Source organism: Schistocerca serialis, chromosome 1 (assembly GCF_023864345.2).
Source record: "Schistocerca serialis cubense isolate TAMUIC-IGC-003099 chromosome 1, iqSchSeri2.2, whole genome shotgun sequence".
Lineage (NCBI taxonomy): Eukaryota > Metazoa > Arthropoda > Insecta > Orthoptera > Acrididae > Schistocerca > Schistocerca serialis.
This window is the reverse complement of record NC_064638.1, coordinates 1,197,556,893-1,197,571,305: the sequence shown is the minus strand read 5'-3', so window position 1 is coordinate 1,197,571,305 and position 14,413 is coordinate 1,197,556,893. Positions and strand designations below refer to the sequence as shown.

Below are 14,413 nucleotides of genomic sequence, written 5' to 3'. Positions count from 1 at the left end.
GACACACAAACAAACACAAATATACACACAAAATTCTAGCTTTCGCAACCAACGGTTGCTTCGTCAGGAAAGAGGGAAGGAGAGGGAAAGACGAAAGAATGTGGGTTTTAAAGGAGAGGGTAAGGAGTCATTCCAATCCTGGGAGCGGAAAGACTTACCTTAGGGGGAAAAAAGGACGGGTATACACTCGCACACACACACACATATCCATCCACACATATATACAGACACAAGCTGTGTGTGTGTGTGTGTGTGTGTGTGTGTGTGTGTGTGTGTGTGTGTGCGAGAGAGAGAGAGAGAGAGAGAGAGAGAGAGAGAGAGAGAGAGAGAGAGTGTATACCCATCCTTTTTTCCCCCTAAGGTAAGTCTTTCCACTCCCGGGATTGGAATGACTCCTTACCCTCTCCTTTAAAACCCACATCCTTTCGTCTTTCCCTCTCCTTCCCTCTTTCCTGACAAAGCAACCGTTGGTTGCGAAAGCTAGAATTTTGTGTGTATATTTGTGTTTGTTTGTGTGTCTATCGACGTGCCAGCGCTTTCGTTTGGTAAGTCACATCATCTTTGTTTATTTCCTTATATACAAATATTCCGCACGTCCAGGGCCTCGCTGCGATGGAGCACATCCTTTCACGCCAATCACCTGCCACCCTACCTAAAACCTCTTTCCTCATTACGTCAGCCAGCTTCATCCTGACCCACAACTTCTTCACTTTTGAAGGCCAGACATACCAACAATTAAAGGGAACAGTCATGGGTACCAGGATGGCCCCCTCGTACGCCAACCTATTCATGGGTCGCTTAGAGGAAGCCTTCTTGGTTACCCAGGTCTGCCAACCCAAAGTTTGGTACAGATTTATTGATGACATCTTCATGATCTGGACTCACAGTGAAGAAGAACTCCAGAATTTCCTCTCCAACCTCAACTCCTTTGGTTCCATCAGATTCACCTGGTCCTACTCCAAATCCCATGCCACTTTCCTTGACGTTGACCTCCATCTGTCCAATGGCCAGCTTCACAGGTCCGTCCACATCAAACCCACCAACAAGCAACAGTACCTCCATTAAGACAGCTGCCACCCATTCCACATCAAACGGTCCCTTCCCTACAGCCTAGGTCTTCGTGGCAAACGAATCTACTCCAGTCCGGAATCCCTGAACCATTACACTAACAACCTGAAAACAGCTTTCACATCCCGCAACTACCCTCCCGACCTGGTACAGAAGCAAATAACCAGAGCCACTTCCTCATCCCCTCAAACCCAGAACCTCTCACAGAAGAACCACAAAAGTGCCCCACTTGTGACAGGATACTTTCCGGGACTGGATCAGACTCTGGATGTGGCTCTCCAGCAGGGATACGACTTCCTCACATCCTGCCCTGAAATGAGATCCATCCTTCATGAAATCCTCCCCACTCCACCTAGAGTGTCTTTCCGCCGTCCACCTAACCTTCGTAACCTCTTAGTTCATCCCTATGAAATCCCCAAACCACCTTCCTTACCCTCTGGCTCCTACCCTTGTAACCGCCCCCGGTGTAAAACCTGTCCAATGCACCCTCCCACCACCATCTACTCCAGTCCTGTAACCCGGAAGGTGTACACGATCAAAGGCAGAGCCACGTGTGAAAGCACCCACGTGATTTACCAACTGACCTGCCTACACTGTGAAGCTTTCTATGTGGGAATGACCAGCAACAAACTGTCCATTCGCATGAATGGACACAGGCAGACAGTGTTTGTTGGTAATGAGGATCACCCTGTGGCTAAACATGCCTTGGTGCATGGCCAGCACATCTTGGCACAGTGCTACACCGTCCGGGTTATCTGGATACTTCCCACTCACACCAACCTGTCAGAACTCCGGAGATGGGAACTTGCCCTTCAGTATATCCTCTCTTCTCGTTATCCGCCAGGCCTCAACCTCCGCTAATTTCAAGTTGCCGCCGCTCATACCTCACCTGTCTTTCAACAAAGTCTTTGCCTCTGTACTTCCGCCTCGACTGACATCTCTGCCCAAACTCTTTGCCTTTACAAATGTCTGCTTGTGTCTGTGTATGTGCGGATGGGTGTGTGTGTGTGTGTGTGTGTGTGTGTGTGAGAGTGTATACCTGTCCTTTTTTCCCCCTAAGGTAAGTCTTTCCGCTCCCGGGATTGGAATGACTCCTTACCCTCTCCCTTAAAACCCACATCCTTTCATCTTTCCCTCTCCTTCCCTCTTTCCTGACGAAGCAACCGTCGGTTGCGAAAGCTTGAATTTTGTGTGTATGTATGTGTTTGTTTGTGTTTCTATTGACCTGCCAGCACTTTCGTATGGTAAGTCTATATATATATAATAGAAGGAAACATTCCACGTGGGAAAAAATATATCTAAAAACAAAGATGATGTGACTTACCAAACGAAAGCGCTGGTACGTAGATAGACACACAAACAAACACAAACATACACACAAAATTCTAGCTTTCGCAACCAACGGTTGCCTCGTCAGGAAAGAGGGAAGGAGAGGGAAAGACGAAAGGATTTGGGTTTTAGGGGAGAGGGTAAGGAGTCATTCCAATCCCCGGAGCGGAAAGACTTACCTTAGGGGGAAAAAAGGACTGGTATACACTCGCACACACACACACATATCCATCCACACATGATATATATATATATATATATATATATATATATATATATATATATATATTTTCAAAGAAGTGACAATAAAGCAAACTAATGAAAGAGAAAATTTTTCAACTATTTACTGCAAGACATAAGACATATTATCAAAAGGGTTTCCAGGTTGCTATGACAAAGTGTTAGTAATTGCAGAAAACTAAACAGTTAAAGTTTCTTGCTTTCTGGTCCAACCGAACAGCTGATTAGCTAAGAATTTGAAGATAGTGACAGGACACTAATAGTAGTTGAAATAGTGGTGAGGGGAGTGAGTGAAGTATTAAATAGTTATGAAGAAGAAGTAAGTATATGCATTTATTTATAATGATGATGAAAATATGTTGAGTAAAAAAAATTAATGAGATATGTAAAGACAGTGATGATAAGAAAGTGTTCGGAAATGTGGGAGTTGGAAGGGAAGAATGTTATGCTATGTATTACTTAACTGTTACTCAAAATAAATTTGGTGATCAAGGCTACAGTTTTTCTAATGATGGAATTAATGAGGATTTGTTGCATGAAGAAGACATGGAGGTAAGTAACAGTGAAGTATACCATCCTGTGATTTTGGCTAATGTTCAACACTTGTTAAATGTTTACTAGACAGTGGACGTGAACGAAATGGAATTTGCCAAATGTTTGGCGAGTTGTTTAAAGACAAAGAAGGGGTAGTAATAATGCAAGTTTCAGGAATTAGAATTATGGGTGCTGTTGGGAAGGTGGCCAAAAGTTGTAGCATGTCAGCAACTGGAATTTAAATTTTTAGTGAAACCTGATCTGGACATAGGTGTCACTTCAGGTACAGATTTTTTGTATACATGGAATACAAAATATTCATCTTTTGTAGTCCTCCCATCCTCATTGTGTATAATATTACGGTATGTTGATAATTTTTACTTTTGGACCCTCTACTTACAAATGAATGAAACACAAGTTTAGTTGTTGTAGGCATTTCACCTTTATTCTTTGCGAGATATCTTCAGTGACAGCTTTCATGGCTGTTGTCCCACAAGTGTTTTTGTTCCAGTTTCAGCACTCTTCTTCTTCTTATGATTGCCATTTGGAACTTTTTATTTTCAGAGTTCTCAGAACTAGGAACTGAACACATGTTCAGTTTCTCGTGCTGTGAAGTCTGCAAAACAAAGTTCCAAATGGCAATTATATGAAGAAGAACAGCGCTGAAAATGGAACAAAAACACAACATGTAGAAAAACATCCACAAAATCTGCCTATATAGATGTCTTGCAAAGAATAAAGGTGAAACGATTATGGTTTCTTGCTGGAAAATTTAGTTTGGTATATAATGGAAACTTGTATGAAAGTACTTTTCTAGTAAAATGGATAAAGAAAGAAATTATGAGTTAGAGTTTCCATTGAGATATTTAGCTACTGGAAGTGGCATAGATAAATCAGAGAACGACTAAGTAGTATTAAAAATAAAAGAGGAAACTGAAAATATTGACATTGTAACAACTAACCAAATGAATGATCTGGAGAAAGATGTAGTGCAAAATAGTAAATCAATTTCAGATAAAGCTGGCCTAGTGGAAGATTTTGAATGCAAATTTAAATTTAAAGAACATGGGCCTTTTTTAATTAAGCCCTACACCATTTTTTTAAAAGAAAAAAAGTCATAAGGATGGAAATAGAGAAAACCCTGGGTTGGGAAATAATTGAAAGGTCAGACAATAGGTACAAAAATCTATTGATAGTAGTTGAAAAAAATGTGGGTGTTAATGAGTTGTTTTGGATGTTAGGAAGTTAAGTGAAATAATAATGAGGGAAAGTTACAGACCAGCTAACACTGATGAATTCCTGGAAAAATTCCATGGCTCTAAATTCCCCATACTTTTGATAAAACTTGTGGTTACTGGAATATTAGTTTGGCTAAAGAATCTTGGCATTATACAGCCTTATCACATGAAGATAAGTATCATCAACATCATGTGGTGCCCTTTGGTCTAAATTTATGTTTCGGTATTCATTGGAGCAATTTATAAAATTTTGGGTAATGAAATACTTAGTGAAGTGACTGTTTAAGTAAACAACACTCTGATTTTTAGTTCTGATTGGTTTGAATGCTGTACAATTTTGGATGGGGTATTTAAACCTATTTACAAAGGGGATATGAATTCAACTTAAGTAAGTCTGAATTTGTCAAGAAATAAATTTAATTTTTAGGACAAATAATTAATAAAATTTAATTAAATTAATTTATTTATTTGTGTTCCGTAGATCCAGTATGCAAGAGAATTGCATGCATGTTGAATGAATCATGATTATACATGAGGACAGTAACCTACTTTTAAATGCTGATAGGTAAAAATTGCAATATGTGTAAAGGAACAAAATATGTTAACAGTTACAAGCTTAGGCACATCCTAAAGCAAAACAGAGGTATAAAACAATACAATAATAAATTACAATTAATCTATATTAAGTTATAACTTTTCTGGAAGTGAAGAACATTGTTATTCTGACATACGTCATCATGTTCAGTTACTAAGTGGTAACAGCAAATATTACAAGTCAATGTGCCATATGTGACTTACAATATAGACTTGTTTATGTCAAAGAATTCATCAAGAGAATAAAAAAAGTGTTCCGGAAGATGTTCTTTTCATTTACTTTTAAATTGTGGTGTTACACCAGTAAGATTTTTTATGTCCCTATGATGTGCAATAAACACCTTTTTGCTTGAGTAATGTATACCTTTTTGTACTAGGTCCAAGTTTTTCCCATCCACATGCAAGTTGTGTTTTGACCTTGTGCCATTGTCATGATAGTCACTGCCCGTTTTGTGCATGGGTAGGTTCTTAACTAAAAAGGAGATATGGGATAGGATATACTGCGAGGTCACTGTTAATATTCTGTGTGTTTTAAAAAGATTTCTGCATGAACGATTTCTACTCACTCCACTTATAATTCGGAGTGACAAATACTTTATTTTCCATTGGTTGATTTCCCCAAAACATTATGCCATATGGCAACAATGAATGAAAATAGCCAAAATAAGCAGCCTTAACAGGGTCAGTACTTGCAATCGCTGCTATTATACGTAGAGCATAAGCTGCTGAACTAAGTATTTTTCTCAAATGCAGAATATGGCACAACCAATTTAATTTATTATCAATGTGAAGGCCGAAAAATTTAGAAGAATATACTTGATGTATATTTTGAATAATTACAGCTTAGACTTATGTCCTCATGCACTTTCTGACACCCATCCAAATGAATGTACTGTTTTTTAAGTCAGACCATTGCAGGTGAAATATTTATAAAGATCACTGAACACGAAGTGGCAGATGTTGTAATGTCACTGTCAGGCGTTTTTCAACTAAAAGACGTGTATTTTCTGCAAAGAGAGTAAATTTGATAGTAGCTTTCGTACGGTGTGGAAGGTCATTAATAAGAATAAGAAAGTGCAAGGGGCCCAGCACAGAACCCTGCAGCACACCTGTACATACTGTTCCCCAACCACATGAGGCTATTGTGCCATCTCCACGATTAAGCAATACCCTCTGCTTTCTATAAATTAGGTATGATTGAAGCCAAATTCCCACTGTGCCACTTAAACCATAATAGACACCTTCTGAAAGGAGGATTTCATGGTTCACACAATCGAAGACCTAGGCTAACTCACAAAATATACCAACTCAAGCTAATCTATTGTTCAGTGCTTCTAAAACCTTATTGGTAAATGAAAATATAGCATCATCAATTGACAATGGCTAAGAGCAGTGCTCCACAATTCTCTTACATACAAGTTTCTCAAGAATTTTGGAGAAACTTGTTGAAAGGGAAATTGGGCAGTAGTTAGAAGCATCAGTTTTATTTCCTTTCTTGAATAATGGTTTCACACCTGAATACTTTATTCTGTTTGGGACGATATCTTGTTGAAAGGATTCATTAAACATTTGGCAAAGAATTACACAAATGGCATTATGAGAATGTTTAAGTACTTTAGAGGAAATATTGTCAAAGCCAGATGAATTTTTGGTTTGCATTTTAGTGATGATCCTTTTCACCTCACTGACAGTAACTGGGGCTATATGCATTTGACTTATTTTGCACAATCCAGATTCTTTCAAAACACGAAGTAACCGAGCACTTACAACTAGATTTTTTTGGAGGCTGTTAGAAAGTCAAGCCCAGGACAACTCAAAGCTAGTGCAGATTTTCCAGCACCTAAAAGCAAAAAACAACTAAAAACCATCTTCGATTTATTTGGACACTATCAAAAATATGTGACAGACCAATCCTTTTATCATCCTTGTTTAAGTAATTTATTAAAGAAAAATGTCGTATGGAATTGTCCATCTGGATGTGGAGAAGTTTTTCAAAATTTAAAGGAGGAGTTAGTAAATTTTTATACCAACCAGACTTTTTTTTTTTACCTCTTTGTATGCACACTGACTCAAGTATTTATGGTTTGAGGGTTGAAACATTTAAATTAATAGACTAAATATGGGATAGATCACAAAATAATGGCGTTTGCCAGCAGGACTTCACATGCTCATGAGAAAAATTACATTTCTGAATTGGAAGCTTTGACATTTTTTTTATACCAAAACTTTGAAGGATATCTACTGGGTTACAAGACAACAGTCTACACAGATCGCAAAGCCTAGCAATTTCTGCAACAGCACAGATTCAAGCATCCTACGTTGACCAGGTGGGTCATTATACACTGCTGGAAAAAAATGCAACACCCTCAAGGACAAGGTTGTTTCTTTCAACATGTTAGGTGACAGGTAGTTTATTATTATATGAATATATCTCAAATTCAGACCAAATTAAACACGTGTCCCATTAAAGGGTGTCCAAACCATCACATAAATACACAGTATACCCCTATCTGGCAGCAACGCAAGTGTTTATATTCGCATGCAAATGATCTTAAAGGTGTTGAATGGCATCCTGCAATAGACTGTCTCAAGCATTTTGTGTCTTTTGTTGCAATTTGGCAATAGTTGCTGCATGCCCTGGCAAATGATTAAGTTCCCACTTTATCATGTCCCGTACATGTTCAATCGACGAGAGCTCTGGTGGCCAGGGCATTGTGTCACAGCAGCAGTATGTGGACTTACTTTATCCTGGAGAAACACCAGATGTGACCGTGAGTTGTAGCTGATGGTTCTTGGTAACATGAAGCCTGGGGATGGGACCTTTTTGTCACGGACAAGTGCACTCTGGGACAAGCAGTTCAAAAGGTCGACATCATACACTTGTATGGCAATCACGTACCAAAAGAACCTTCTCTCATCACTGAGGACAACAGAGTGCCATTTCACTCTCCAGTCAACTCTTCCGCGACATGACAGTAGCCATGCTGGGTGGAGTCATGGAGTCAGTAGTAGCCTGGCCAGAGGCTCAAATCACCTACATTCCCAATGGTCCTTGATCACAGCAGATGCAACATATGCCCAGATTTCATCCCTGGTTGATGTTCAGTTAACTATTGCTAGTCACACAACGCATCTGTACTATGTGGACATCCAGAACCTGGTCTCCAGGTGTGGGAATGTTCCACAGACCACTGTCGACAGCAGCAACACACCACCTGTACATTGTCACCAACATTGATATGCCCATCCAGCATGCTGCAGGCCCACAATATGACCCCACTCAAACGACTGAGGTTGTTCAACAGAAGTACATAGCAATCAGTGGGACATGGTTGCAACCTAACAATGTTCACCTCTAAACTCACCACAGTTACTGCCTGCAGAATCAAACCAGAGTGTGCACAGACAGCCTCCTGAGCACCATCTAATCGCCGATGACTGTGACAATGGAATTGCTAACACTATGACCTCTCGGTGTTACATTAGATTAGCTTAGATTCAGTTTTCCATAGGTCCAAAAAAATGAGATCATTCTTGTGGGTGTGGAACAAGTCAGAAAGTATTACATAAAAAACATACAACTTTTGCATATAATACTTACTAGCCTATCATTTGACAGGAGATTGTCAAAATAGGTGAATACAATAAGGAAAACTGGAACAGCTAATATTTAGAGAATTTATACGCTGTCAGAATGAAACACTGTTGTGCATTATTAATAATTTTATCATACACAAAATACCTAATCTTGACTGTTGTGACCAAGTGCTGTCAAAACTGAAATCTAACAGACATTTTTACTTAAGCTGGCCTAACGGGCTCTGTTAAGATATTCATCTATATAGTAGAAGGAGTTGCCTGTCAAAAACTCTTTCAAACTCTGTTTAAACCATGCTTTATCTGAAACCAAGTATTTAATGGTTGCTGGCAATTTATTGAAAATGTGTGTTCCTGAATATTGGACCCCTTTGGACCAAAGTAAGTGATTTTTGGTCTTTATGTAGATTGTTCTTATTCCTAGTATTGATACTATGTATTGAGCTATTGGTTGGAAATAGAGATATATTACTTGCAACAAAATTCATTAAGGAATAAATATACTGAGAAGCATTTGTTAGAATACGAAGTTCCTTGAACAAGTTTCTGCATGATGTTCATGAGTTTACACCACAATTGCTTCTTATTACATGCTTTTGTACACTAGAAACTTTTGCTCAGTTTGATGAGTTACCCCAGAATATGACCCTGTATGACATAATAGAATGAGAGTAAGCAAAGTATGCAAGTTTTTTTTTACATTTATATCTCCTGCACTGACATCATTCTCACTGCAAATACAGACTTGTTTAGGCACTTAGGCAATTCTGTGGTATGCCCTTCCCAACTGAATTTATTATCAAGTTGTAATCCCAGAAATTTAACACTGTCAACCTCTTCGATCTGCATGTCTTCATATGTTATACACATTCTGGAAGGAAATCTCTTACACGATCTGAACTGCATGTAGTGGGTCTTTTCAAAGTTTAATGACAGTGAATTAGCTTTAAACCATTTATTAATGTCAGTGAAAATTTGATTAGCAGCTATATCTAAATCTGTACTTGACTTGCTACTTATTGCGATGTTTGTATGATCTGCAAACAAAACAGACTTGGCATATTGCAATGTAACAGATTGTAATGGTACTTGAATTACGCAACCATTACGGCACCTCACCTGAACCTCCCGATACCAGTAATATTCTACTGTATTTCTGTTAACTATTTAACATATTTCTGAGACAACATTCAGATTTGATTTCACTTTTGATACATCGATATGTTTATATTGAAATGATATTATTCTTATGTGTATTCTTTCTTTTGTCACTAAGATCTTTGACGTACTTGTAACTCTGATTTTTGGGCGCATAAGCGATAGTTAGTTAGTTGTTAACTTGTTAGAGAGTCGGACCTTGAGAAAGTCAAGTCTTGGACGTCATGCTGGAAAGACGCTTGACGTAGTCAGCTTATAAAATGTGAACTTTAACAGTGACTGTGAGGAAGATGTTTTCAAGTATGTTTTGTATTGTGAAGTGACGTTTTGTGTTTACGTGATATTGCAATTAAAAGGAAGTGTAACTTAAATTCGGAGTGCTGATTATTTTTTTACATCACCATGGTCCAGCAAAAGTGTAATCTTCAAGGATGGTTTGTGAAGCCCATCTACAAAACTTTTGAATATAGCGGAATAAAACCTAGGCCTCTTTGCATCCAAGCTTGGAATTATAATCACCTAGATTTTCAATGATTGAGCCTTGATAATACGAGACCAGCGTGGGAAACACAAAAAGATGAGTGCCTAGTTTTTTCATTATTACATGAAACGATTATTAACTGCGCTCTAATGACACCTGCCACATAATATGACTGATGTTGCCCGAAAATGCAGTATTTAGCAGTGTGAGCAACACCACAATCGTTATTAAAATTTTGACATTTGTTGTGGTAGGGTTGTTAGAAGATGAGAGGTAATTAATGTCCACAAAAAAATGCAATGGACCCAAGATGGAACCTTGAGGAACACCATATTGTTGATGAAGAAACAATACCGCGTAACTGACAAATTGCTGATTTTTCATTTTTAAGTCAGATGATGTCGTTGGCCGTACGCACATCTGCTCTTAACGCCATAATGCCGAATTTTTAATTATTTACCATGAAAAAATTATCTAAAACAATACCGCGTATGTGGCACAGCAAATAAATAGATGGCAATACCGCAGAACTATAGAGAATTAAATACCGAGTGTCTACAATCTACGGGTACTGTAAACAATACCACGTAAATGCAAAAGTGCACGCAGCCACAGCACATTGTTACTGCCTTATTATGTATTTAACAGAGCTTGAAAGTGGTTCCATGCTTGTAGCTTCATTCGTGATAATGGACAGCAATATAGATGACGATCTTCTTACTGAAGAGGAAATTGTTTCTCAGCTGAAATCAGTTTATGAAAGCGGAGAATTGTTCCTGAGATTGACTGACAGTGGTAAGAAAATTGTTTTATTATTCACCATTGAACGTTAGTAGCACTGCAAGTGTCTTATTGTGAAATAAATCAGAACACCCCCACTTCACTCGTTCTGTGCTTTAGTCATTTCTGCCAAAGATTTCTAGACTGTCCAATTTCTTGTAGGATCTTCAATAAATGCAGAACAAACAACAGGCAAGAAAAGTCTTAATGCTTTAGTTACATTTACCGAAGAAGAATTATTTCGTATATGGAGTTCCCGGTTACTGCTCCTGCAACATTTAAATGCACAGGTAAATATTCTTCGGATTATTGTTAATAGTATTACTGATGGCATCATTCTCATAAATACATGAATTTGAGCTTCATCTTTGTCTGCTGCGATTAGTTTATAAATATTTTTCCATCTAGAAACTTCAGTGGCAGTATCCAACAATGCTGAAAATGAAACCACAGTCACAGTTTCCACTAGAGACAACAGCACTTCACACTCATTGCCATGCGATGGTGCTCATTGATTGCCAAACATTCTGGATAAATTATCAGAAGATCACGGGAGCAATTATGATGCTGACAGTGAAGGCCAAGAATTTTATGGTGACGTAAGCAGTGGCAGGAAAAGGAAGTCTAAACCACATCCTGAAGATTGGAAGAAAAATGCCAATAAAATTTTGAGAATGCATGGACAGGCATGTATTGAATACAAAAGAAGTTGAACTGATAAAATCACTCATGATACTCCGAGAGTGGCACAAAAATTAAGTTCAACATGTACTTGAAGATGTGCCAGAAATCTGTTCAAAGGAACTGTCATCAGTTTTCTGCTGATGATAGGTACATTTTGGCAAACGATGTCATGGGATCAGAGGAAGGTTTACGTTATCAACCTTGTGGATGTAATTCCAACCAAAGTCCAGGGAAGAACACTGGCGGATCCAGGAGAAAAGGGACACTCATTTATCATTTGAAAAATGAGATGGGGAAACATATAGTATGCAAAAAGATGTTTCTAAATACTCTTGGGATTAAAGAATGGACTGTCTGATATTGGTTGGGTAATTCCACACATGGGATGAGTCCTGATACAGAATTTTTACGACCTCGAATCGAACAGACAAAGAAGAAAGATGAGAGAACCTTCATGAAAGAATTCCTGGACACTCTTCCAAAACTTACGTCACATTACTGCAGGAAATCCTCCTCAAAGTTGTACCTTGAGCCTATTCTACAATCCAAACAACAGCTCTATGGACTCTATGTGGAAAAATGCCATGCGGAGAAGGTTTCACCATTAAGTCGGGCTACGTTTAACTTGATTTCAGAGGATGGTAATATTAGCTTATTTTCCGCCAAGGAAGGCCAGTGCGACTTATGTTGATGTTACAGGCTTGGTAACTTGAGTGAAGACATGTGGAAGCAACACACAGAGCGGAAAGAGCAGGCAAGGATGTAAAAAGATGCTGACAAGAAAGGAGCCCAGCAGAAGCTCTGCTCAGTGTTCACCATGGACTTACAGGCCGTCAAAGCAACTCCATTTTTAAGTGCAAGTGCAGTATATTATAAAACAAAGTTAGCTGTTCATAACTTTACAGTGTATAATATAGAAAGTCATAATGCAGTATGTTACTGGTTCGATGAAACGCAAGGTGATTTGGTTGCATCATGTTTTGCCTCATGCATCGTCAACACCCTATCCAGAATGATTAAGGAAAATCCCGTTCAAGTCATTCTGTATTCTGAAGGCTGCACATATCAGAACAGAAATGTGATATTATCATATGCTCTTTTATGATTAGCAATTGATACTGGAGTATTTGATTACACAAAAGCTTTTGGAGAAAGGCCATACTCAGATGGAATGTGACTCAGTTCAGTTCCATTGAGTGCAAGCTTAAAGGACGTGAAGTTGCGCTTCCTAGCGAATACGCTACGATATCTAACGAAGCGAGAAAAAAGCCACATGAAGTCCATTACCTAGATTATTCCTTTTTCATCAACTACGCAGAGAATAGTTTGTGGCTGTACGACTCAATTAGGCCTGGAAGAGCTGTAAAAAATGAGCCAACAGTAACCGATCTGAGGGCATTACAGTACCGCCCAAATGGTGTTATTTACTACAAATGCTCTTTCAACGAGGTGTGGCAAGAATTACCAAGGAGCTCGAGGAAAATTCTTGGAGATCTTTACTTCCCAAAACTATACAAGGAAAGACTGAAAATCAAGAAATCCAAATGGGATCATTTAGGCCTACAACAATTTAAATCTTTTCTTCCTAAAGATTGTCATAGTTATTATGACAACATTCCTTATGAATGAAAATTATCGCGGAGGTAACTGTGTGAGGAGTATCAGTGCAATGTAATTCTCTGCTGCTGCTTTGAGTGACGTTTAGGATTTTTCTTGAAGAAATATGCAGACATTATCGGAACTATGTAAACAGTATATTTATTTAAAATTTTCTATGAAATCTTACAATAAAAATGATTAATGCTGTGTCAAGTGTGCTGGGAGACTGACAAACAAATACCACGTAAGTAACAGATCATGTCATAAATAACGAGACAATTCCATGTATGTGCCATAATTAAGCTTTCTAAAGCATATTTTTTTGTTTCCCATTTTTATTTGAGCCAATATTTCCTTGTAGTGCTAAGATGCAAATTTAGCGCCGCTGTGAAATGTATTAGGCATTTTACAGTTTTTTGTCTCGTGTAAAATTCTTATTTTGCTACTTACGCAGTATCGTTTCTTCACCAACGATATGTAATTAATTCCCAATCAGATGAAGACTTACTACACAGGTATTTTGCAATGACACCCTTTGTTTCCTGTTAGTTAGATGAGACTCAAACCATTTTGCAGCACTGCTGGTGACACCATAATATTCCAATTTACTTAAGAAAATGGCGTGGTTCACATAGTCAAAGGCTTCTGACAGCTCACAGAAAATGCCAGCAGCCTCTAATTTATTAATGAAAGAAAGGCGTTTTTTGTTGCGACGGAATCTTCTCACGAACTTCCAATCACCAACTTTCTCCTCCGAAAGCGAAAATATTTTGTTGACACTGACTTACATAGGGAGGAATGATCATCAAGATAAAATAAAGGAAATCAGAGCTCGTATGGAAAGATATACGTGTTCATTCTTCCTGCACGCTATGTGAGATTGGAATAATAGAGAATTGTGAAGGTGGTTCAATGAACCCTCTGTCAGGCACTTAAATGTGATTTGCAGAGTATCCATGTAGATGTAGATGTTGATATAATGAATTAAGTACGTTCTCACTTTAGATAGCTTTCTCTACATCAGAACCCTTAAGAAATCCAAACTGTGACTTGGACAATACATTTTTCAGTCAGATGCTTAAGGAGATGCTTGAAAATAACCTTTTCAAAC

The 14,413-nt window shown here is 38.3% G+C and overlaps 1 protein-coding gene across 6 annotated transcripts in view; it reads right to left on the bottom strand.

The window, feature by feature from the left end:
- LOC126418876 (uncharacterized) overlaps positions 1-14,413 on the bottom strand; it is a 164,168-nt gene that overhangs the window by 43,430 nt on the left and 106,325 nt on the right. The gene's annotated exons all lie outside the window — the stretch shown is intronic.